At 42.9% G+C, this 26,566-nt stretch overlaps 1 protein-coding gene across 1 annotated transcript in view; it reads right to left on the bottom strand.

Annotated features, from left to right (window-relative positions):
- The window catches only part of KCNB2 (potassium voltage-gated channel subfamily B member 2), a 440,763-nt gene extending 436,274 nt beyond the window's left edge, over positions 1-4,489 (bottom strand). The window contains exon 1 of the mRNA XM_029591464.1: positions 4,083-4,489. The gene's annotated coding sequence lies outside the window, so the exon portion shown is untranslated. The remainder of the gene's footprint in view (positions 1-4,082) is intronic.
- Between the last annotated feature and the right edge of the window lie 22,077 nt (positions 4,490-26,566).

Genomic DNA, 26,566 nt, shown 5'->3' with positions numbered 1-26,566 from the left:
TAGATGGGAATACCTCTTATCCTGGCAGGGTTATGGGGCCGAGGAGAACTCATGGGAACCTTCCCATAATATCCTTGATAAAGAGCTCCTCAGAACTTTTCATAGAACACATCCTGAAAAACCACGGCCGCGTAGAGGGAGGCCTAGAAGGGGAGGTACTGTTGCGCACCCCGTCTGAGCTCAGCCCATGCATGGGCCTGCTCACCTCGCTAGCTCCTCTGCAGGTCATGGGTTGACCTCCCCAGTGGCAGCCGCGAGCTCCTCCAGGCCTCGGCGTCCCGTGGCGGCGGTCGCCGGGCCTTCCACTGCACACCAGGCCTCACGCTGGAGTTCAGCGTCCTCCGTGGCATCGGCCACGTCCCTACACGCATGTGCATGGACTGCCAGGTCTCTTGTAGGGCCAGGGGCGGATCCTAGCTCTGTGGTGTGACCTGATTGAATGTACTACTTAAGGAAGTTCCTGGCTGCACTTCCTTGCCTTGGCAATCAGGTCGGCACTGTATGTGTACTAGTTTGCCTCCACATTCACAGTCTTGTTCCAGTCTTGTACTGTAGAAACAGAAAGGTAGGCTGCCTAACAAAGCCATGGGGGCAACAATACAGAAAAGCAGCCAGATGTCCGATCTGTATTTCTTTATTGAACAGAGACAGGAATGTGCAAACAAGCCCAACTCAGGCCGAGTTTCGCCCTCTTTCATTGGGGCTGCATCAGGGGCTCAAATTTATCATTTTGTCATTTCTGAACATCCGAATTTCTAATGTAAATAAACATCAAATAGTCACTTGATGCGCTGCAAGAACCTAAACATGCATCGGCAAATCTGTCTCTTCTCCAATCGTCATTAGAAAGCATCACGTGACTATTTGATGTTTATTTATATTAGAAATTCGGATGTTCAGAAACGACAAAATGATAAATTTGAGCCCCTGATGCAGCCCCATTGAAAGAGGGTGAAACTCGGCCTGAGTTGGGCTTGTTTGCACATTCCTGTCTCTGTTCAATAAAGAAATTCAGATCGAACATCTGGCTGCTTATTCTGTATTGTTGCCCCCACGGCTTTGTTCCAGTCTTGTTCCAGCCTTGTTCCACTCTTGTTCCAGTGTCCTTCTGTTCCAGCCTGTTCCAGCGTCCTTCTGTTCCAGCATCCTTCTGTTCCAGCGTCTGTCTGTCCCTGTCTCCCCAGGTAGCACCTTCAGACTGACTTTCTGGTACTGACCTCTGCCTGCTTCATTGACCATTCTGATCGTTGCCTGGATTCTGACCTCTGTCTGCCTTTGTGACCTCGTCTGACCTCTGGAACCTGTCCCCTGCTTCGTTGCCTACTCTCGGACTGATTCCTGGTATCTGACTCCTGCTTTGGCTGACTTCCCTCAGACTGATCTTCGGAACCTGACCTTGGCTGCCATTGACCATGCCTCCTTGATTCTGGCTCTGTCCCTTGCCTTGTCATCGCCTACGCTGTATTGGCCTTTTCTGCTACTCCAGGTCTACAGTCTAGTGACCAACCATGCTCCCTTGCTACTGGTGGGCACACTTCTATACTTCCTCTCCGAGAGACCCTGCGAGGCCCACCTAAGTCCAAGCGGCCCGGGTCCCCAAGGGCTCCACCCAGGGGGACTGCGGCTTCCAGTGGTGAAGCTCCTTCTAGCCTCTGTCTCCTCCTGTGCTCCGCCCCCTGGGGGGAGGGGCTCCCTGGGCTTGACCAGGGAGTCGTCCTACACTGCTCCAGGACAAGGGTCCACCTCCAAGCGCAACAGGAGGGAGCAGGTTTAAATTATAAAATTCTGGTGGCTCATAGGGGTTTTCCCATCTGACTTTCTAGAATGAAAGTCAATTCTAAAAATTAATTTTGTTGCTTTTTTTTTTTTACATTTTTTACATTTGTTTTTACATTTTATTTTACAAACAAAACATGTTTTGTTTGTTATATTTGTAATTTTGTTTGAAAATGAATACGCAACCTTAATCTGAATAAACTTCTTTACAAAAGCCCTGGTTTTTACTGATCAACTTACTTGTGGGAATGCTTCAAAGCCTACAGTGATCTATTTTATCAGCATGGAAATGCTATCGCAAATTGGTATTGCAAAAAATGTGCTAAAAGAGATTCTAGCTTGGCTTGGAATCCATCATTGTCAGTATGGAATCTCATAGTCTCCCATGCACCTCAGTGAATCAGATAGGTCCAAAGCATACATGTATTTAAAAGCCGACGGAACTGATACATATGGTCATTTTTAGACCTTGTAGGGTGCATGATTAAAGAATTTATATTAAATCTTTAGTTTGCAAATTGCACTGATAAGAACACATAGGACTGGAGTCTCTGGTGCTTGAGTAAGTAGCCATAATTCTTAACAAAAGCATTAACATTAAAAGAGAAAGAGACCTTGCTGTCTTTTGATAGAGTATGATTGTAAATCATGGCATACTTATTTTGATATGATTTTGAATGGGTCCCATATGGTCTGTTTTTGATTTGGTTAGATTTTATGAATAGAACACAAACTTATGATATGAATTTTATTTGGAAACCACAAATTTGTCCATGAGGAAGTCGGGTGTAATATTTATAAATCCTCACAAGCAACTACTGAAGATGGTCTAGGTAGTACCATTTACCAGCTAGCTCACAGCCCCAAAGTTGAAAGCTAATGGGATTAGCTTCAACATCACCTAGGATAGCAATGGATTGCCTGGTGCCAGACCATTCACAGCACAAAGATTTGAAAGAAATGTTTCACCAGATATTTTTCAAATTTTGTTCTGGTTCCTTCTTAGAAGAATTGGTTTTGCTGCTTTTTGTTTTGTTTTTTTTTATATTCAAAAGTTTTTCCATTTGACAAAATAGTTGGAATTAAAGAATAGTGGACAATTTCATGGCTCCTGGGAAGTTAACCAAAGCTATTATATGTAAGGTACCTATGATAAGTAGCAACCTGAACACTGCCTGCAGGGAAAACTTAGTTTATCAAATTTAGGGGCTCCTGAAAGTTTAACCTCCGCCCACTGGAACGTTTGACATCAACATGGCTGAGCAGACGACTGACTATCAGCACACTAAGCTGTATTTTATTATCCATTTGAAAGGCTAAATTCCAAGCCGGAAAATTTCTTTCTCCTTTAAGGTTTAGCACCTGCTGCTACCTCTGTCCAACAGGAATGACAGCTGTCTACTACCAGGCTGAATCTAATGTTATTGTACCTCTGGATGATCATGTGTCAGGCATCAAAATATAGAAGTTTGGACTTTAAAGGATTGCCTTGTGCTTTCTTTCTTTTCTGGTTCCCACTAAAGCATTTCTTACAGAACAGAACCGGATGGCAGATCATACTTTGAGCATTTTGGGAACCCCCCCTTGGCATTTACAGTGCAGGACACCACAGCATTGTGTGCGGAAATAAAAAAAATGGGTGCGTATAATGCTTCAGTGGTTTTTGATAGATTCTCTTTTTGGAGACTTTGAAGATCCCCTTCATGCAACCCTCCACAAAGGAAGGCCAGAGGCTGTATTAAGTTCCGGCCTTACCTTACCTTCTCCTTCTCCTATGAAGTGTTTAACATGGTGCCCCTCCCCCTCCAAGCACATACATACGCAGACACACATGCACGGAACACTAAAAACTCAAAAAATAAATGACTACTATTTAAACCCCCTTCCTTCAAAGCGAGAGAGATTAGAAATAATTCCAGGATCTGTATGACTGATGAGAGCTATAGACAACTGGTGGAGTTGAACAGAGTCCCCTATACGAGCTTAATGTCTCAGCATGTGGTCAGTCTCTTACGTGCTTATGTTTAATTAAATATGTGAGCAAATTATATATTGTTAACTAACTATAGCTCTACATTTTGGTAAATTACTATAAATGTACATTTCTCTATATATGACCATTATGCAGTAGCGCTACTCAGAAAGAATTAGGTAGTCTATTGAATAAAAAATATATTGATTATAAATAATATATCATTCAAAAGCTTTGTGTATTATTTAAGTCCAGTTGGTGCCATATGGGTAAGTAATGATGAGTCATTCTTACAGCAAGACAGGAAGAGCAAGACAAATGCCCTTTCACTTACCTTCTTCAAGGAGTTCACAGTCACCATAAACACCAAACTGGATACCCGCAAAAGGCTTAGGGATTCCCTTGCTGTCAGGGGAAAATCTCAGCAATTTTGCTTGCTAATGCCGGTAATCTGTCGATGAGTGCACGGCACGAAGAGAGAAATCTGTTGTTGTTTTCCTTTTCAGCTCTGAATTCCTGCCTATTGGTCCTGGCTTCCAGCAGAGTTAAGTCTCAACAGAAAGCATGGGTAAAATAAAGGAAGACCAATAAATCAAAGCCACGGTTTAGCAGGATTGCAGGAAGCAGAAACGATGAAGTTCAGCGTAATCTCCATCCTTTGCATGGGATGCAGTGGTTGATTTGTTCTGCGGACGAGCACTGAGTGACTGAGAAGCAGGCTGAGAAGCTGAGCACAGCAGATTGAACTGCAGAGACAGAGAGAGAGACAGACAGAGAGTGTCACAGTATAACAGATTAATGCATGCACATACTGTATGTTTAGTACAATCATATCCATCCACACAAAACCTTACCCATAATCGGAGGAATATACTCAACGGCAGCCTCCACGAGCTCCCAGCTCTCGAGGTGAAAGCTAATTGGATTGCATTCGACATCATCAAGGATAGCAACAGATTGGCCAGAGCTTGAGCCAGACTGAGTCACAGCACAGACTGAGACTTTCCTTGTGCAAGGAGGGTTATCTTTCCAAGAACAGGCTGGCCAAATATTTTTAAATATCGCCATTTCTTCCATTGAATATCCTCAATTGCATTTCCATATTGAACATCACGCCCCTGTGTTAATAATCTTAAGCCATACTATTTCTACATTTGCCTTCTGGGTTTTGGCTTTCCGAATTTCATCCCAGAGTAGAGGTCAAAGCTGATGCAGAAAGCCATGCTTTCACATTACGAGCTGCGTTTCACAGTGCACGGTTTTCTAATGCACAGGCTTCTTTAGATTTTTAATTCCCAATTCAGTAAGCTAATGTTATGCTAATGCATCAATGTTCAATGTAAACCGCTAAATGAAGCGATAGTTACGGTTCCTTGTAAACCGGGGTGATATGTATACTATACAGGAACTTCTGGTATATAAATTAAATAAATAAATAAATAAATAAATCTGGAGTTAAAAAGTGCATAGACCAGCGCATATACAAGCTGAACACTGATTTAATTGGGGTGGGGGGGGGGGAGGTTGGGAGCATTGGCAAGGAGGGAGTCAGGGCTCATCTAAAGCCATTCCAGGAAGGTCCGCCCCTCCCCCCCCCCCAAGTCAGCCAATTCTCCAGGCCTGGGACAGGCAGTTGGCCACCGGTTCCAGGGTTTTCACTATCAAGGGATTGTTCGGTATATATCCTTGATACAGAAAAGGGTCAGGGGCTTGTTGGAGTTGGCTCTTTTTCCTGTCCTCACTGCCTGGTTGCAATTGCATTCCTGCAGAGACCCCTGCCAGAGCCTTCCCCCACCGGTCTCGAAGTCAGGAAACTTCAGATATTTTCCTAGCGGCTGCAAAGTTTACTGCAACTCTGATCAGGAGTAAAATTTCCATTAGGAAAATGGGAGTTATTCCAGCACACCTCTCTGCATTGGGAGTGCATTAGCTATTAATTCACTCATTGGCATGGGATTTCCATGCGAGGGCGCTAAGACTAACCCACAGTTTTGCCACTTTATGTGTGTGTAAAACTCCTTGCTGCATTGGCAGCAAGGTTTACGCTCACAAACTTTGCCTTCAAGTGCAGGTGAAACTGCATTCAGCTCATGGCAGCATTCTGCATCAGGCTGTAGGTGAGCAATCTTGCTATCTTGTACGGTAAGGTAGCTCATCTAGTGAGAAATGAGATTCTGGCACAAAGCTCTTTCATTGTACGCTGCCTGAAAAATGACTTTGGCATGTTTCTATTTTATGTATCTAATCACAAATTTAAATTTTAAATGTGTAAGTGCCTAATTCACGTGCAATAAGGGGCAGGCAACTTGAAACTGCACAAGGACTAGATTTCTTTTCCTTCCATCCATTAATATCTTTTCACTTTATTTTATGCAATATTTTATGGTCAAGAAAAGGATCAAAGACAATTATTACATTCTGCTGTCAATATGTGCAATGTATTCTCCAGGGGTAGGCAACTCTAGTCCTCGAGTGTGATAGACAGGTCTGGTTTGCCTGATATCCATTCGGAATATGCATAAGATAGATTTGCATACACAGCCTCAATTATATGCAAATATCTCATGCATATTCATTGTGGAAATCCCCAAAACAAGACTTGCTTGAGGCATTTGAGGAACGGAGTTGCCTACACCTGATCTATTCTCTCAGACAACATTACATAAGTCTAAATTAAAATGTAACATTAAGAAATCTATTAGACTCCTAAAGTTGGCTATAGGAAATAGGTAAAAATTATCATGACAAGCTAAATTTAATCAGTTCTGTAGGATTTAAAAATGCTAAAGTAATCCTTGATTACCTAGTATTGTCTGAGAGAATTTTCATGTATTTAATTTGAAATGATGATCATTATAACAACCACAGTTGCAATCCTGATATTTTTGTTCCTGCTTTCCAGTGGCTTGTTGCAACAATTCATTTCCTTAAAAAGTAGGGTTTATTTGTTGCTGTATTTCCTATTCCTTACAGTTGAACAATGCACTTTTGATTAATTTAGTAAACCAGATGACCATTATAGGGGCAATTTTTAAAACTAAGTAGATGTTTGTAAAGTCTGGGTGCACCTTTCCCAGTGACTTTGCTCTATTTCTTAAGGGACAGTGCACAGGTTCTTTCTCTTTGGAAATTGCCTTGGGAGACAGCACCCACAGGGATGTGTATCTGCTTTTCTTGCAGACGGCTTTTCCCTGAAAAACAGCATGCATAGTTGTGAAAATGAAAAGCTATGTTGCCTTCCCCAGCTAAGCCTGCCTCTGATCCCACTGGCATTGTTGATCCCGCAGATCATTTTTGCCTGCGTACAGAATGGGACATTTTCTTGAAAATTGCCCTCCCTACGAATTCTTATAGTTTGAAATGAAATATTCCTAATGCTGCCTTTGCATGACTGGACAAGAGGTTTCCTAGTTACACTGCTGTCGCAGAGAGTACATTAAACTGGGGCTGCCATTTGCAATGAGAAATCACAGGAAGGGAGCTACTGGATATCTCCCCTGAGAGTTGCAGCACCATGAAAATCTGAAAGAAGCATTTGTAAACAAGATATCAGTTGTTAAAACAGAACATTCTATTAGAGTGTATTTTATCTTGTGCTTTCCTGTAGCTTAAAGCATCAGAGCTAGCAAGTTGCCTTACTTTCCATAATTGATCAATAAGACATGACATTGTGGAATATTAGGTGTAATGCAATATAATGCCTAGGGTGTGACCTTTAGGCATGTGCAGATATGTTCACCACATTTCTGAGAATAAACGCAATGATTTTTACATTTGTATTTTAAAAGAGTCAATTTAAGTAGATACCCTTGCACAATGAAAACAAGCTCACAGTTTCCCCATGTAATCCATTCTATTCAATCTCCTTCGATTTCAAGAAGAGGTGTGCTGAATCTACTCCATTCCAGTTCATTAATTTTAACACCCACTGGCATTTCTCCGGGATGACTATGGGGCCTATTTAATAAATGCAGTGGGGGCCGATATAATAAGACCCGCGGTGAAATTGGCGCCAGTTGTCTACGCATGCAGGTGCCTCTGCAGGATGTAATAAGGGTCAGGTATGTAAATAAGGTGCATGCAGAAAATCGGCGCTGATGTGATCTGCACAGAAAAGCGCACGCAAACATGCTCACAGCCCTAGGTAATAAACCACGCACGAGCTGGCTCCGAAACCCACATCAATGTGGTGACTCACGAATGATTCTGGGGTGGGGGAGGGGAAGCCTTCCCTCTTCAATAAAACCGTGAAGAAATTAGTGATCCAGGAGTGGAGCTGAAGGTGGGTACAGCATTTTTGGAAATTAAGGGGGGTTACTTTCCAAGCCACGATAGGCCCTTATCACGTGCATTAGGGCCTTATCGCCCGCGATAAAAGCCTTGTCGCGGTGGTAAGATTTAAATTAGGGGGAGGGGAGGAGATTTAAATTAGGGGGAGGGAATTATAGTAATCGGCAGCGGCAGTAGCGGGGGGAATAGCACCACCTTTTACGATGGCGCTATGCCCGCGGTAGCCTGCAGCCAGCCCCATCGTGGCAGGCGAAACCGCACTGCCGTGGTGCGGCCGGCTACAGGCTATCGCCCGACCGCCCCCTGCTTCGCCCCCCTGTAGCGCAGGGTTCATCTTTCCACATGTATTGATGAATCCTGGCCTAAGACCATTGAAAAGGGCATTTGAAGGCAGTGCTCCAGCACTTTACAACAAGCTCCCCCTTGAATTAAGGGAGGAAATTGATCTAAAAATGTTTAGAAGAAAGCTGAAAACCTGGTTTATGTCTCAATCCTTTAACATCTGAAGGCTACTACTGAATGGGATGAAGAGTGAGACCTGTGAGTAAAGATTTTTATTATTATATATTTTGAATTTATGAGTAATGCTTATTTTAATTCATTTTCTAGTTTTATGATGTATGTGTTTTAATTTGTATTGTTAATCGTAATATGTCGAACATTGTTTTGAACAATTTTTAATTAGTAAAGTGATATATAAATATCATAAGATAAATACATAAATGTCTAGCCCCTTCATGTTCCGACTCTGACCGCGTGGCAGGCTGTTTCAGCGGAGGAACGGGTAAATGCAGCAGAGATTATTTTCTGCCGATCCGCAGAATGAAACAAACATTCAGAAAAAGTGAAGACAATCCACGGTTTCCCCAGAACTATACGGTCAACCACACTAATGCCAGCAAAACCAGTCTCCAGACACGGGCTTTAACTTAACTCCTGCCCTGACCCAGGCACCAAAAAAACCTGCTCACAAAAACCTGCACGCGCCTTGCTGCACAGCCCATGAATAATTTGCCTTGTTTGCATACGCTAGCACACGTTTTTCTTGCACTGAATACGTTATTACGTACCCGCCTGTGGCTAGCGTGAGAAAATTCCAAATTTCAAACATCTCTAAAACACCCTCTACTACATCCTTCTGGGAAAGGACTCCATTTGTTTGGCAGCTTCTGCTGGGTTACAGTTCCACTAGCTTTGTTTGTTTTCCCTATTGTAAATCATTCTCCCAACTCAGCCCCAGTCATTGCAGCAAAGATCTTTAGGTAGGGGCTGTGCAACCGGGCTCCTCTGGAACCCTTCAGTCATGGGCCATAAGTCTGTCCAATAGGTGATGCTACTGCATGATGAGTGGGACTCTCGACTCCCCTTCCATAGACTGTGAATGCTGCCTCTGCAGCACCCCCAGCCTTGGGAGACCTAGGAAACAGAAGATCTGGCCCACAGATCAAACCTAAGTCCTCTGTATGGCAGCACATGGAACTGACACGGAGATGGTCCAAAAGCACTTTTTTTTCTGTAAGACTAGCAATAATGTTGCCAATTAGGCGTTGCAGGAGACACAGTCTGGGCACCCTTTCTCTGCAGGCCGCAAATAAAACTATTGTGCTGATAGCTTAACTTCATCTCTACAGCCATGCGATGCTGTATTCCACTGCAAACATTGCTGGAGACTAAGGAGGGTGACGCTGGCCGGAATCGTTCATGGTGATCCCAGGCAAACAGGTCTCAGTGAACCTGCGCCCTTTAAAAAGCTTTATCTGAAGGCACTGAATGCAGGGCCGGTGCAAGAGTATTTGGTGCCCTATGCGAACCTTTGAACACACATCCCCTCCCCCACCTGCTCCAGCAGAGTGCTTCCCTCCTACCGACAGCAGTGGCTCCAGCACAGCTGCTTCCTTCTTTGCTGGCATTGCTTCTGGCACAGCACCCCCTCTGGGCCTTGCGTCGGCGAGATTTTCCCCCACCCCAAAATGTTGGTGTTCTATGCGACTGCCCAGTTTGCCCAACAGAAGCACCGGCTCTGACTGCCTGTTCACAGCAGTGGTCCTGAGAGAATCCTTGAGTCACCAGGATGGCTCCTTCGGGAGCTGCTGAGTGGATAACCTCTCTCTTTCTATGTGGCCAGCCTTCATGGTGCTTGCTTCACGATGCTTGCTGAGTGTTATGGCGTCTCACTCGCACTTGGTTTCTGAAGGATCTCTCAATGCTCTTCCTGCTGTCATTGCCTCTAAAATCTATCTGCTGTGTTGCCCTAGAAGACTGCTGTGCCTTATTTCTGGACTACAGTACATGGACTGTTTCCACTTCTGTCCTCATACGTTGCCTGTCTCTGAATTACAGAGTATGGATTGCTCTGGCTGTGGACCCTGGTGCTGCTGTCAGCTTTCTCTGGTTTATGGTGCATGTACTGTTTCTGCTGCTGCTGCTGAGGCTTAAGGACTGTCTCTGATCTATGCTGCTGCTGTCGCCTAGAACTTCCCTTCCAGAGCTTCACAGCAACGCTGAAAGTGGTTGAGATCATGCTAGGAGCGTCACAAGCCTGGCACTTGATCTAGATTTCTTTTAGGTTACTGGTGTGGCACCCCCATGTCACTAGGTCCCTGTATTAAACTTTAATATCATGAGCCTTCCATCCAATCCACCTGGAGGGTCTGGATTGGATGCCTCAACCCTACTTAGCCCAGCCATTTTAGAACTCCATAGGATCAGTTTGAGGAAGCTTTGGAACAGTAAAGATGTTTAGGTTTTACACTCTGGTGAGGCCGCCCAGCTTCACCCAGAAGGAGTTTCCATTAAAGGTGATACCTCACCGTGCACTCCCTGCCAGAGGGCCCTTCTTTCACTAATTTGCAGAACAGATAGATTTTTATGCCAGATACTCTCTTGGGGCGAGAGGGCTCTTGTCCAGGGGACTGAAGACCTGTGAGTCCACTCTAACCCCTAGGGGAACAAGCACCGGTGACAGATCCTGCTGAGAGAGGCAGTAATGGCTGAAGGTCTATCCAGTTTTCCATTAGAAGTATTTTTGAACCTGATTAGTGTGGGAAGGTTTTTGAATCTCCCCTCTTCCCACAGGGATTGCAGTGCTGATCCCATTCTGATCCCATTCTGACTTTTCCCCAAGAGAAGCCCCCAGAAATATCAACTAAGCATGAAAGACCAAGATCAAGAGACCTCAGTCGGATCTCCATTCATGGGATCAGGTTGATTGATGTCCAGGAAGGAGCTGGATTAAGGTAGGACTGTAATTACTATGAAGCTGGGGACCCTTCCAATAGGATTCCTGGTTAGCTGTTGGGTGAGCTTTATGCATTTAAAACCACCATGGGAGCTCTACCCAGATGCCTGAAATAAAAGGACACCTACCTACAAAGAAAAACACCTTTGCACATCAGTCACCTTTATTTTTTATTTTTTTTATATTTAAATATCTTTATTATTAGTATCAGCATTGTAACAAGCAAAACCGTAAACAAGAAACTGCATAGAGAGAAAGTACACACTGGGACAATAAAATTACAGCTACAAACTAGTTATTTACTAGTACCACAGGTATAACAATACACAATGTGATATACACTTTCAGCATGGACTTTGATTTAATTATTACATGATCAGTAAACATTTAAGTTAACACCCAGTGCTTTGCACCCGCCGCCTGGTTTGTCCCAGCATCTCACAACCTGGGGTGTAGCAGCTAACACCATACAGAGAGAGAGCCTGGGCCTGGGCCATAAACAAGAGCTTGGGAGAAAGAGAGCCGTGTATGGGAAGAGTGCTAGATAGAGCAGCCCTGAGCAATAAATAACTTTGCATGCCCTTGGATTAAAAATCCCCACTAGGAGTCACGCCGGGTAGGTGGTGGTGGTGGGGGGGGGGGGGGGGGGGAGATGAAGAGGGAGATGAGGGTGCCTTATTATAACATTTGGCAGAACTGGGAAGGGGAATTGCAGGGGGGGGAAGGAGACACCATACTTCAGTTTTGCTTTCTTTTGGAGGAGTTTGGGGGGAGGGGAAGTGAAGGGTGCCTGGAGTAGCCGGGCCATTTGTGAATTATTGATTGGAGGTAAGAGAATCTGGCCATGGGCTCACACTTCACAGTTTTATTTGCTAGCACTGTGCTACACGCAGCCGGATAACTCTAAACCTAACCAGTTACATTCAAAAGACGGCCGTTTAGGCTTTGAAATTATCCGGCTAAAGTTAGCCGAATAATTATATTCGGGGATATTCAGCAGGATATCTGGGATAACTTATCCAACTAATTTTAGCTAGATAAGTTTGCCATTTTAGGACTTTTTTGGGAAAATTGAGCCAATGGGCCTGATTTTCAAAAGCATTTACCCAATAATGGGTTTTTATACATGTAAATGCACTTATGCGGGTAAACGGCTTTTGAAAGTTGCTGCATTAATAGTTACATTTACATGTGTAAATCCTTTTGAAAATTACTCCTAAATGATTACAAAATGTACCTTACAATTAGTTGTGTTTTCTTGTAAAATAAAGTTTATGCTGATTATTAAGAAGTTTCTTTTGACTTCTGAAAAGCTAATAAAGCCTTGCTGTTACTGAAGACTAGCCTGATGTTTGTGTGAGTGAGAAGACCTTCCAGCTGTGCTCCATCACATCTGTGGTGCTGTGACTCGAATCTTCAGGCAGAAGATTCACCTAGTTTATCTCAAACCAGCTGGTACCGCAAAGTAGAGCTTTCTTTTGACAGAGCTTTCTTTTGACAGAAAGTCGTTGCTTATGGACTGCTTTTCAGTGCTTTCTTTAATGCTTGCAGCACTGTGCATGTATTGTAAATTGCTAAAGATTAGCCAAAAAGCTGTGTCTTATTGTTTTGTACACTGAAATGAAGGTTCTGTAAGAGAGCTTGTACATGATCTGTCACTGTGAATTTACAGATGTGGAGTTTGCTGGTAGAGGCAGGGGAGGGAGCAGCTGTTTCCCTAAGGGTATGCCAAAAAGCTTAGGGAAGCAGCAAAATGAGAAGCACTGTACCAGGTATATGCCCTGTACCAGGTATATGCCCCAGGTAAAGTGTGCAGCAGGGCAGCCAAGCAGTTGGTGCCTCCTCAGATATGCAAACTGAAAGAAAATGTTTTTAATAGCAAGGTGAGAAGGTGTCCTAAAAAAGACAATGTAAACTGTCCCATGGGCATAGAGTGACTATTTATGATGGTGGTGCAGCAGACATTTTATTGTCCATGTGGCTCAAAATAAATTAAGCACATGCTAATTAAAGAGTGGTATAGTGAGCTTTTAAGCTCATATTATATACATCAAAGTGTGCTAACTTTCTCACAGTCACACAATTGAGAGAAAATGAACAACATGGGGGGAAGGGGCAGTTAAAATGGCTAGTGCCAGGCATTGCATCACAGCCTCAGTGTGCTACCTTCTTCTGCAATCCCCCCACTCCACTTCTGCCCAATACAATTAGATTGTCCAGATGCTCATCTCCCCCATTCATTGCAGATAAAGCCTGTATGGACCCCAGCACGTCAACAAGGCTGTTGAGAACCCCTGGATGCCCACCTGACCCCACCCTGACTGAATGATCCCCAATATCCCTTGCAGGCAGAAAGAGAGGTGTGTACCTCCTGCTGTCTTGCCCAACATTATCAAAATCATACTGGTCAGACCAGCTCACATTTTGACCATAAATGTATTAAAGTGTGAAACACTGAGTTAGCGACATTTTGACAGCAATGGGCACATGATGGGCAAAGGTTTGACCCAGTTGGCTGGCCAACACCAGTTTGAAATGTGACAGCACCAGGCTTGTAGCCTTAGAGGACACTCCTGGCCTCCACTGAACCACCAGGGATGTATCGGTAAGGTATAGTGGGGACAGAGGTGGGAGTAGGCTTCAGTGGGTATTGTCAAAAAGAGAGCCCAAAATTGAGTAAAGTCTTTTTTTTTCTTTTTACTTCAGTTGCCTCCGGGATGGCGATGGGGTAGGGGGCAGGCAGTTTTGGCAATTTTGGACAGGGGATTTTATTTGGGGCCATCAGCCCCTTTAAGAAAATAGCTCCAGAAGCACTGGGGGGCACATTATCATCCTGATGCTCCTGGGGAACGTCAGCTACATCTCAGAAGATGGAGAGTTTGGAAGGATTATTGAGCATCCATCCAGTGTCCAGGAGAAATAAAGGAGTAGGAGTGAAGGAGAAGAGTGGCACCATACTGGTGTCGAAATACTACAGATATTTATCAGATATTCAGAGAAGGAGCTAGAAGATATTCTTCAAGTACAAAAAGGATTGAAAGGAAACAGAGGAGAGTGAGAGTTGAGTATTGAGACATCAGATTCAAGGTATGGTGACTTGTGAATTGAATTTTGCCCATCATTCCCACCAGTGTAGAAGTCCCCAGAAGGAAACATGTAAACTGCCCCGAACTGGGAGGGAGTCTGGTTGGGAAGAACTATATTGAATTAACTGAAGAGTTGCAGATTTACCCTCAATAAGTTTATTTTATCAATAAGTTTATTTTATTTTATACCCCTTCCTCACATTCTAACACTAATCAACATCCGGTCACCACAGGGCTCTCCACCACACAACAAGTTAGAGATCTGGGAGTCATCATAGACAACAGACTCAGTCTCAACAAATTCGTCAACAACACAACAAAAGAATGTTTCTTTAAACTTCAAACATTAAAGAAACTCAAACCTCTCCTCCTATACAGAGACTTCCGCATGGTTTTACAAGCCATCATACTCCCAAAGCTGGATTATTGTAACTCTCTCCTCCTAGGCCTTCCAGCATGCACCATCAAACCACTTCAGATGGTCCTGAACGCCTCTGCAAGAATTCTATCAAATGCCAAAAAGAGAGATCATATCACCCCAATTCTCCACCATCTCCACTGGCTTCCAATTAAATACAGGATCCAGTTCAAGTCTTTAATGATGATACATAAGGCCTTACACAACATCGCACCTCTCAACCTAACATTCCAAATTCAATTACACACATCTGTGAAACCAACCAGAAGCGCCTATCAGAACAGACTAATCACACAACCTGTGAAATCCGTTCTGAGGAAACGTGCATTATCCACAGCAGGCCCTTCACTTTGGAACTCGCTCCCTCCAGACCTTCGTTTAGAACCATGCCACTCTACATTTAAAGGGAAACTTAAGACTTGGCTTTTCAAACAAGCTTTCCCCTAGAGCCAAGAACACGAAGAAAAGTCTTTTCAAGCCCACAACGAGTTATTCAGATCTATTTTTTTCTTCCTTTGTTAATCAGAAATTTACACATGCTGACTTCAATGTAAAACTTATTACTTTGTTTTTGTTCAATGTAAAACTTCTTTTATTCTGTTCTATGTAAACCGCTATTTGTAGCGATAGTTACTGTTCTTTGTGAACCGGGGTGATATGTATATTATACAGGAACCTCCGGTATATAAATTAATTTAAATAAATAAATAAATAAATTTAAATAAACTATGTGAAAAACAAGGATTTTAAATAGTATTAAATGCAACTCTACAACATCAAAGTTCTATTAGTAAAGTTATGTTGGAACATTATCAATGAGTCCAGAAAGATTGCTTGCACTAACTAGATCTGGCACAGATTAATTTCCAGGGCCTAGGCATAGGTCATGGTGACTTGAATTCTATTTACAATTCCTGTACAGAAATGTTACCAGAACCAGACAAAGCTGTTTTCCAGCAGACACAAAAGTTGAAAAGAAGTGGCAGCTTATTATATACAACGACTCTTTAAGGAGCGTTGTCTCTTAGAACTATGCTGGACACTGGACCATTGGAATGCACTATAAGTCAGGCAGCTGACCACCTGAAAAGGCGTGAGTTTTACCAAGATAAATAAATAAATAGAGAGAAGAGTAGTAACTGCAAGTGATGCCTACCAACCTGATGTTGTCATAGTGGTTTGTGGAGGACATCAAACATTCCCAAAGACAGTATGTGACCTAAAGCTTGAAGTATATGGTAGTAAGATTATTATGCTCACTTTAGTTGTACCAGAACAAGATGATAATAAGATTATTGGGTCCAATATTATCAAATATTTACTGGGAAACATTAATAAGTTAAGAGAATATTGCATCCCCTTTCCAATTTAACAAGATGGGGGCGGAGATGGGATGAAGTTATTCCCCAAAAAGTTGGTATGAGTTAACTAAGAAGATGTATCACTCTAAAACTGCAGAAACAACACCTAGTCTGGGGGAAGCTTTCCAAATCACCCCCAATTTCAGTTGGCAGTGCTGATGCGGTTGAAATTCATCCAGAATAGTGGCCAGGAATGTCTTAGTGGGAAGAGTGGTGACTCCACTGTGTGGTGTCAGATGGGCGCCACTGAAGATGATTAATCCTCAAAATATGCATGTAACCTTGAGGCAAAATGCCAAGGTTGCAGATGTCAGTCATTGTATATCACTTGAAGATTTTGACCAAGGAAATGTGGGTTATTGAGGTGAATACTAGTAAGCTGGCTCTAGTGAAAGAGTTATAAAGTAGTTCCATCAAAGCATTATACAGAGATTGGGACTTGATGACCTGGACCTTGAATTGTGTGAGGTTAGCTTACTGGGAACAAACTTCTGAACCTAATTAAGAGATATGAGAACATCTTCTCCAGATACAAGTTAGACTTTGGCGAAACTAAGGACCTCATACATCAAATTCATCTCAAGGATGAGAAATAATTTCAGCTACCAAACTGGAGTTTTTCTCAATTAGGCTTTCATAAATTTCAGCAAGTTTTGGATGAAATAGAAGAGATAATCAGAAAGTCAAGCAGTGAATGGGCCTTACCATGTGTACGTATTTGGAAAAAGTCTGGTAAACTACATTTGTACTGGTTTCTGAGAGCTAAACCAAGGATGTTTACCTTCTTTCCCGTCAAACTGATACGCTAGCAGCATTGGGTGGCAATCATTTGTTCAATTTCATGGATTTAACATCTGCATTCTATAATATTCCAATTCATGAAAGAGACAAAATAAACAACGTATACTACTCCACCTGGTCTTTTTTAATATGCTGTATGTAGTGAATAGTGAATCCACATAGAGTCCACAGGGACTATGCAATTCACCAGATTCATTTATGTAAGTGATGACTGTGATATTCAGTGACCAAAACTACTTAGTCTGCTGTGCTACCTAGATGGCTTTCTGGTATTTAATGCTGAAGAAGATGCTGCAATTCAGAGACTGGAGTTGGTATTCAGCAAACACAGAGTAAACTTCTTTAACAATTGCTTCATTTTCTTGAATATCATATAAATGAAAATTGAATAGCTATGGACCCAGAAAAGGTGTCAGTGACATCTAACCTGACAGAGAGGTATCTCATGAGGATGATGGCAAAACAGCATCTTAGCAGAACGTGCGATCTGTGCTTGGAATGTTCAGTTACTGCTGTGACTTCATCGAGAGTTTCTCAACAATGGCAAGGCCTCTCTATTAACTGGCCACAGGGAGTAAGATGAGAGAGAAAAGTCAATTTCAGAAATTTGAAACCAATAACTGAAATGAAAACTGCATGAAGGCATTACAGAATTTGACGAGGACTCTGTTTGAGGTGGTACTGCTAGCTTTTCTAAACTTCCACAGTCCATTCATTTTGGTTGTGGATGCTTCTGCTGAAGGTTTGGGAGCCTGCTTTAACTCAAGTACCCAAGAAAGGAGAAAATGTAAGGCCTGTCCAAAACCCCTTGCTTTGGACCTAATCACGTTTGCTCACTGCCCACCCTGACCGTTGGCTTGTTTCCGTATCTCCAGCTTGCTGCATGTTCTGATTCTGGCATGCCTTGGACTCTCACTCTCTCCTCTGCCCTATGGACCTGTCTAAGTCCTGCCAGCCACTGGAAACCAAGGGTTCAAACTGCAGGGGAGGCAGTTGAAATAGGTAAAGCTCCAGACTGTTGCACTACAGGGCATATTCCTCAGATCCCACTCTTCCTTTGTGCTTAGAAGAATTTTATCTCCAATACTGTACCTTTCCCTTGAGCTTTTTCCATCCTACATGCATTACTCTGCATTTTTTAGAATTAAATATTAGCTGCCAGACCTTAGACCATTACTTGAGCTTTGATAGATCCCTCCTTATGTTTTCCACTCCTTCATGGCTGTCCACCCTGTTACACTTTTGGTATCATCAGCAAAAAGACAAACCTTTCCCGACAACCTTCTCATTATGTTGCTTACAAAAATGTTGAAAAGAATTGATCCAAGAATTGATCCCTGAGGCAAACCACTAGTAACAACCCCTTCCTCAGAGACAACTCCATTTACCACTACCCTTTGTCATCTCTAATTCAGTCAGTTTCTAACCCGGTCAGTTACTCTAGGATCCATCCTAAGGGTGCACAATTTATTTATGTCTTTTTTTGCAGAACTGTGTCAAAGGCCTTGCTGAAATCCAAGTACACTACGTCTAGCACTCTCCCTTGACCCAACTCTCTGGTCACTCAATCAAAGAAATTGATCCGATTTGTCTGACAAGATTTGCCTCTGATAAAACCATGCTGCCTCGGATCTTGCAATGCATTGGATTCCAAAAATTGTACTGTCCTCTGTTTTAGCAGCAATTCCATTAGTTTGCTCACCACAGAGATCAAATTATTTTGCTTGTAGTTCCCAGCCTCCTCCTTAATTCAACTTTTATGAATAGAAACCACATCTGTGCTTTTCCAAACCTCCGGAACTACTCCAGACTCTAAGGAAGCATTGAAAAGGTCAGCCAGCTCACCTGTCAAGACATCTCTAATTTCCCTTGGTATCCTTGGATGTATTACATTCGACTTTATCGCCTTATCTATTTTATGTCTAGTTAGCTCCTCATGAACACACTGTTCTAAAAATTGATTGAGATTTACCTCACTTCCAATCTTATTTGTGTTTGTTTTATGTGGTCCTGCTCAAGGCCCTTCCACAGTGAACACCGAACAGAAATATTTGTTAAGCAGTTTTATTTTGTCCTCATCAGCTTCTACATATTCCTCCCCTTCACCTTTCAGTCTCACAATGCCACTTTTGTACTTCCTTCTATCACTAACATATCTTTAAAAAGTCTTGTCCTCCTGTTTTACCATATCTGCTATGTTATCTTCTATTTGAATTTTCACATTCCTGACTTCTTTCCCAATTTTTCTTAATTTTTCCAGATATTGTCGCCTGTCTTACTCTTTCTGTGACATCTTGTAGATAATGAATGCTAACCTCATCTTGCTTACCTTTTCAGCTACTTCTTTAGAAAACCATTACAGTCTCTTTTTCTTCTTCCTTTATTTAAAATCCTAACAAAAAGATTAGGTGCACCTATGATATATCCTTTTAGTGTTGCCCACTGCCCTTCTAACTCCCGTAGATTTTACTTTCCAGATAATTATTCCTTGATTTTCCTATTCAGCTAATGACTCCTTGAGGTACTCCCTCATTTTGAGAAAATTAGTTTTCCTGAAGTCTAGAACCCTGACCTTAGAATGAACCTTCATGTGTTGAACCCCTGGTTCCCAGATAATCATCCACTACAACGTCTGAAATACTGTCCCCGTTGGTAAGCACCAGGTCCAGTATCGTCCAGTATCATTTGGGTCCCATTACCATTTGACAGAGCAATTTTCCTTGCAGAGAATACAGGATCTCCCTGTTTCTAGAAGATACTGAAGTTGGGATGTCCCAATCAACATCTGGAACATTAAAATCCCTAGCATCTCCACTTGCATAGCAATCTGTGAAAATCCTCCATTAAATCTTTATCCATGTCCTCTGTCTATGATAGAGGTCTATATATTACATCAATATAAATAGATGTTTAATTCCTTCTTTCCAGATTAACCTATAGTGCCTCCTCCTTACCTCATAAGCCCAGCAATGCTGTTGCTTTAATGATGTTTATATATAATGCCACACCTCCTCCTTTCCTTCGTACCCTGTCCTTCCTGAATAGATTCTAGCCAAGTACAACTATATCCCAGTCATGGTTTTCCATGTACCAGGTCTTTGTGACAGCTACTATATCTAAATCAGTTTCTTCTATGACTACCTCTAGATCTGGGACTTTATTCCCCATACTATGAGCATTAGTGTACATAGCTTTCCAAATGTTGCCCTTTCCCCCCCATATTTTCCATTTCTTTATAAGTATTTAATGTTTTACTTATCTTAGGGCTTTGTTCACCCATCCCCAATGATTCTAGTTTAAAGCCCTCCTCAGAAGGTTTGCCATTCTGTGTTGAAAGATGCTGTGCCCCTTCTTTTAGAAGTGGCTCCAATCTCTGCTCAGCCATCCTAGAAATATCATCCCATGAACCAAGAAGCCAAAACGATCATGTCGAAACCATCTATGCAGCCATTCATTTATCTCCAGAATGCAAGCTTCCCTGCCTGGACCTTTATCCTTAACTGTGCATTTATCTGCTTTATCCTCTCTCCCAGAGACATGAAGTCATTTTTGATACCATCTATGTGGTACCTTACAATATCATTCGTGCCAACATGGATGAGCAGCATTGGATATTGGTCAGTAGGCTTGGGGATTCTTGATAATCTCTCTGTAATGTCTTGGATTTTGGTACCTGGCAGACAACACACCCCCTGGGACAACATGTCTGGTTGGCAGATGGATGCTCCCATGCCCCTCAGAAGCAAGTCACCAACAACCATTACCCTCTGACTCCTAGATGCAGTGGTTGCAGTACCCACAACTTTGGAGTTTGCAATGGCTCGGAATCAGGCCCAACTCCACAACCCATCCTGGAGGCCGGGTCCCAATGCCAGGGCCTTGGCCTAGACTGAGGCTCGACACCATGACATGACCTGGAGGCTGGGTCCTGATGCCAGGGCCTTGGCCTAAGCTGGAATCTGAGCCCTGACATAACGTCATAACATGACCCGGAGGCCGGGTCCCAACACCTGGTCCTTGGCATAGGCTGGAACCCGAGCCCAGGCCTGACACCATTACCTGACCCAGAGCTGGGTCCTGATGCTGGGGCATTAACCCAGACCCAGGCCCAATGCTGCGACCCAAACCGGAGGCTGAGGCCTGATGCTGGGGCCTCAGCCTAAGCCCGAGCCCAAGCCCAGGCTCGATGCTATGACCCAACCTGGAAGCCAGGACCCAACACCAGGGTCTCAGCCTGGACTGAGGTCCTTCACACTGACCTGCCCCAGAGGCTGGGCCCAGGCACAACATTGTGACCCAACACCAGGTGCTTGACCCAGACCCAGGCCTGACACTGGGGCCTCAGCCAGGAGGCTGGGTCTGAATGCCTGGGACTTAGCCCAGGTCAGGCCCAGGCCTTGTAGCCCAGGCCTGGGAGATCCTCTTCTTGGCTTCTCTTCTTTCTTCAGTGCTTCACAGTCAAATGACAGCATCTGCTGAGGTCGCACGAGTTAATTATGTATGAGTTAAAAGTGTATGAAAGAATATTTAAATAAGGCCAAGTGACGTTTGAAGTGTTGGCCATTGTCTACTTTCCCATTCTTCATACTGTTGTCATACCATGAACAGGCTTCTTGTACTTCTTCCATCCTATTCAAATGCTGGTGATGTCATCAGAGTGACTTTTCATAACCAAATAATAATTTGATTTTCAGCATCATGCATGCTGTAGTGAAGCTTACTGCTAGAGAGTGGGGACAATCCTAAATCCAAATAAAGGGTCTTTATTCAGCTTTGCCAAGTTGCATGGAGCCTCTTGGCATTCTTTTTCAAATTTGGATATAAATAAATGTATTCACCTAACATGGTTAAAACATTTGGACCGTAAAGTTTTCTAAGTCCCGAACATGAGTGAATTGAGTCCTGTTTAATTTAAATTACAAATGAAAACTAGCAATACCTTAAACATTCTGCACATTATTTTAGCCAGAAAAAAAAAAAATATGTTATTTCTAAAATTAACAAGTAGGAATGCTTTCCAGCATAGTACTTGTTTTTTTAACAGGTCATAATTTTTTTGCTTGTTTTATTTTATTATTTTATGTTGATTTGTTTGCTGTGTTATAATATGCTTATATAATTGTTTCTTTCATTTTTAATATGTATGTTCTCTTGTAATCCACGTGAACTACTGGAAGCATGCAGACAAGAAATTGATTTTAAATAAAATAAATAAATAAGGTAAGTAGAAGGGTGTGAGGGACTATGTGTGTAGGGATGCAAGAGTGTGTGTGCATGGGTGGGTGGGGGAATGTATGTTTATGGAGAAAGTGTGTGTGTGTGTGTATAGTCTCTCTTATAAATTTAACTCAGAAGGCAAGGGTCATATTCAGTCTTGGAGCTAAGTCCTCACAGTTTCTCACAGCCCCAGGGTGACTTCTCCAAAGTGAGGGGAGGGTAGAATACACCTCCAGGACACAAGATGTAAGGTGTAAACCTTCCAGTGGCTGATCTCAATAGGAATAAGCTGGGTGGATGTAGGTACCAAATATCAGACTGGACACTGACTCTGGAAGGTTGTTCCAGATGAAAGTTTTACTGTAGCAGATCTTCAGTTGTAGTCAACTAACACCGTACACATTTCTGTACCGTTGCATCCATGTCCAAGACTTATTTCCCAAAACATCTCTGGGTCTGTGAATGTGCTCTTCAGTATCTGGGTCCTGGGAGATCCTACTTTCCAGGGCTCAGAAAAATTAAGACTCCCAGAGTAAAAATGGGTCCCCCAGATTAAATTTGGTTCTCTCAATTCAGTAATGAGATACATGAGGTCACAGATGTTCTCAGACATTACAAGTCTCCTTCTTTGCTTCACCAAGAGCAAAGACATTACTGGGGGTCTCCAGATGAAAATCCTCTTACTCCCAATGTTTTTCTGAGATGGCACATTTGATCTTTCAGGGTGAACAATCCCAATACTCAGCAAAGCTGGAAAACCTTCTTTCTTTCTCAACTTCTAGACAGGAAGGGTGGAAAAATCCCATAGCAAAAACACTCACATACTTTCACCAAGCACAGAATCACACTTGGGGTGAGATGGAATCTGTAGGTTTTCTCTCTTCCTATCCTTCCCAGAGTAAGATACTTTCCTCCCTAAGACAGAACTAGGGGATCCTAGAAAAAACATAACAAAATTAAAGTCCAAAATCCTTAAAAAAAAAAAAGACTGAACCTTCACCAGCTAGGATATCAGCCAGCCAAAAAATTGTCTCTTTCCTATCTTGTGCAGCTTAGGGATATGAGGCCCGGCCCAGCCCAGCCCAACTAGGATCAGGGGAACCAACAAAACAGACCCTTGCTCCTCTAATTCCAACCAAAAATTCCACACTGATCTGACAGCAGGAAGGAGTCTACGACTGCAACCAACATATGGAGCTGCTGTAGAAATGGTTTGCTCCATTCCTACACTCCCTATCCCAGGTCTTACACTAGGGCCAATTAGTGGAAATTCCCAGGTGGTCTCTACTAGGGATGTGCATTCGTTTTGGACGAATTAGGCAATTTTAACGAAATTGCCTAACTCATCCTGTTTCGGGAAACCCGGAAAACGAACGTAATTTTTCATACATTTCGGAAAAATTCATTTTTTTGGGTTAGCGCATACTCCCCATTAGTGCACACTAATGTTTAAATGTTAGTGTGCATTAAAGGGAAGTTAGTGCGCACTAACCCAAAATTTCGGATTCCCCCCCCCCCCCTGAAAAAAAAGCCCAAACTGCGGGAAAAATGAAATTTCCTGTGGCGGGCCAAAAGCGAAGCCAGAACCAATAGGTTTGGGCTTTGCACATCTCTAGTCTCTACATGTGTATGTGTGAGGTTTGAGTCTGACTGGAGTGGGGGGATAGAGGTGTGTGTAGTTTGGGGTATGTATGTGTGGGGGTGTATCTGCAGGGATGAATATGTGTGAGGTGTGTGTAGTTTGGGGTATGTATGTGTGGGGGTGTATCTGCAGGGATGAATATGTGTGAGGTGTGTGTATTTGGGGTATGTATGTGTGGGGGGTGTATCTGCAGGGATGAATATGTGTGAGGTGTGTGTGTTTGGGGTATATATGTGTGGGGGTGTATCTGCAGGGATGAATATGTGTGAGGTGTGTGTGTTTGGGGTATATATGTGTGGGGGTGTATCTGCAGGGATGAATATGTGTGAGGTGTGTGTAGTTTGGGGTACATATGTGTGGGGGTGTATCTGCAGGGATGAATATGTGTGAGGTGTGTGTGTTTGGGGTATATATGTGTGGGGGTGTATCTGCAGGGATGAATATGTGTGAGGTGTGTGTGTTTGGGGTATATATGTGTGGGGGTGTATCTGCAGGGATGAATATGTGTGAGGTGTGTGTAGTTTGGGGTATGTATGTGTGGGGGTGTATCTGCAGGGATGAATATGTGTGAGGTGTGAGTAGTTTGGGGTATGTATGTGTGGGGGTGTATCTGCAGGGATGAATATGTGTGAGGTGTGTGTTTGGGGTATGTATGTGTGGGGGTGTATCTGCAGGGATGAATATGTGTGAGGTGTGTGGGTTTGGGGTATATATGTGTGGGGGTGTATCTGCAGGGATGAATATGTGTGAGGTGTGTGTAGTTTGGGGTATATATGTGTGGGTGTGTATCTGCAGGGATGAATATGTGTGAGGTGTGTGTGTTCGGGGTATATATGTGTGGGGGTGTATTTGCAGGGATGAATATGTGTGAGGTGTGTGTGTTTGGGGTATATATGTGTGGGGGTGTATCTGCAGGGATGAATATGTGTGAGGTGTGTGTAGTTTGGGGTATGTATGTGTGGGGGTGTATCTGCAGGGATGAATATGTGTGAGGTGTGTGTGTTTGGGGTATGTATGTGTGGGGGTGTATCTGCAGGGATGAATATGTGTGAGGTGTGTGTGTTTGGGGTATATATGTGTGGGGGTGTATCTGCAGGGATGAATATGTGTGAAGTGTGTGTGTTTGAGTGCAAGTATTCCTACAGTTGAGGTTATGAGGTATGTGTTTTCTTGGGAGCTATGTGTTTGTAGGAAGCGGGTATGGTTAGTGAGTGTGGGGTGATATATGGGGGCATTTGAGGGGCATTTTATGCTGTGCATGGGGGGATGTTTCATTGGTTTCATTTGTGTGGAGGGAAGATGGGGGTGTGTATGTCTGTGCTGGAAGCAGGTAATTGTGAGTGGATGTGGGCAGTGTGAGGTGAGTATGTTTTATGTAAAATTGAGTATGCATGTGTGTACGTGTGTGTAATGGGTGTCTGAGTGTGCATGATGCAAATGTTTATAGGATGAATGGGGGGCTGTGGGGGGCTGTGAGGAGTGTGTGTGTGTGTGTGTGTGTGTGTGTGTGTGAAAGAGAGTAGGATTTTTGGGTGTGTGGGAGGATTTATGTGTGTGTGGGTGTGTAATGGGATCTAGGGTGAGGTATTATGGTATGGCGTGTGTGAGACTTTGCTTCCCCTCAATGCGGATGGTTTGATAAGTGCTCCTATTAGCTTCCTTTTGTCATGTTTTGCCTTCCATTCATATTATGTCAAACATTCTGCTAGCTTCGGATAAGAGAGCTGAAAACATTTTCAGAAAATCAGACTTTTGTCATAAACAGCAGAAACAGCTACAAGGGGACATTCATCTGAACTCTGATGATGTTCTGAACAATGAGAATTCATGGAAGTTGCAGTGACCTTGTGGATGCCAATTTAAATACTTATTGAAAATGTGTGGTCAGATATTGACTGAGAAGCATCAGAAGTTTTATACTTTTTATTGTAACAATGTAGAGGAAACCATGAAATACATGACCTAGGAACAGGGTCTAAAATTGAAAGGACCCCCTTCCTACCATTATAAATTAGCTACATCTGACCTATAGGGAGAGGGGGTATTTTGAAAGTACCTTTTGGTGTCATCCATTGTCTGCTGCTTCAGAAATTTTTCTCTGTTTCTCTCTCTCTGCCTGTGTTACTGTGTGACAAATTGTTGAAAAGGTAAGTGTGAAAGAGGGAATAGGGCTTTTGGAAAGCAGCGCTGGTCAACATTATACAGCTTCTAACATTTTTCCTAAATCAAAAAATGGGCATTTTTATTTTGGATTTTCTGTTCTCTGATAATATTGACCCGGTGTTTCTGGTTTTCAGACTCATTCGAGATGTTCACATCTTGCTCCTGCATGCCAAACATGGAGAATTTCTGTCCCTTTTTTGGATAGTTATTGTGCCTCTGTATGGACAGACAAACAGGCCTCAATCCTTTTAGTATAATTCTTTCCAACATTCCATACACTGAAAGCTGTGAAAATGAAACATTTCTATCAATAACTTAGAGATGAGTTCTAATAAGCATTAAGTGACAATGGAAACCTGTCAATCTTTCTTTTGAAGAGGTGCTATAACAATATTTACATCATGCTTGTTTTTGTATTTTGTTAAGATTCGATTATCTAAATGTGATGGCCCCTTTGGTGAAGAGCTTAATTATAACAATCATCCTTTTCTTCTCTTAGATTTTCTTCTCTTCAGTGCAGGACATGCTATGGCAGTCAGTTTTCTGATGCAAGAACTACTACTAGAGTGTTTGCCACATGCGTGGATAGTGGAATATTTAGG

The sequence above is a fragment of the Rhinatrema bivittatum genome, chromosome 2 (assembly GCF_901001135.1).
Source record: "Rhinatrema bivittatum chromosome 2, aRhiBiv1.1, whole genome shotgun sequence".
NCBI classification, from domain to species: Eukaryota; Metazoa; Chordata; class Amphibia; order Gymnophiona; family Rhinatrematidae; genus Rhinatrema; species Rhinatrema bivittatum.
This window is presented reverse-complemented; position numbering and strand designations above follow the sequence as displayed.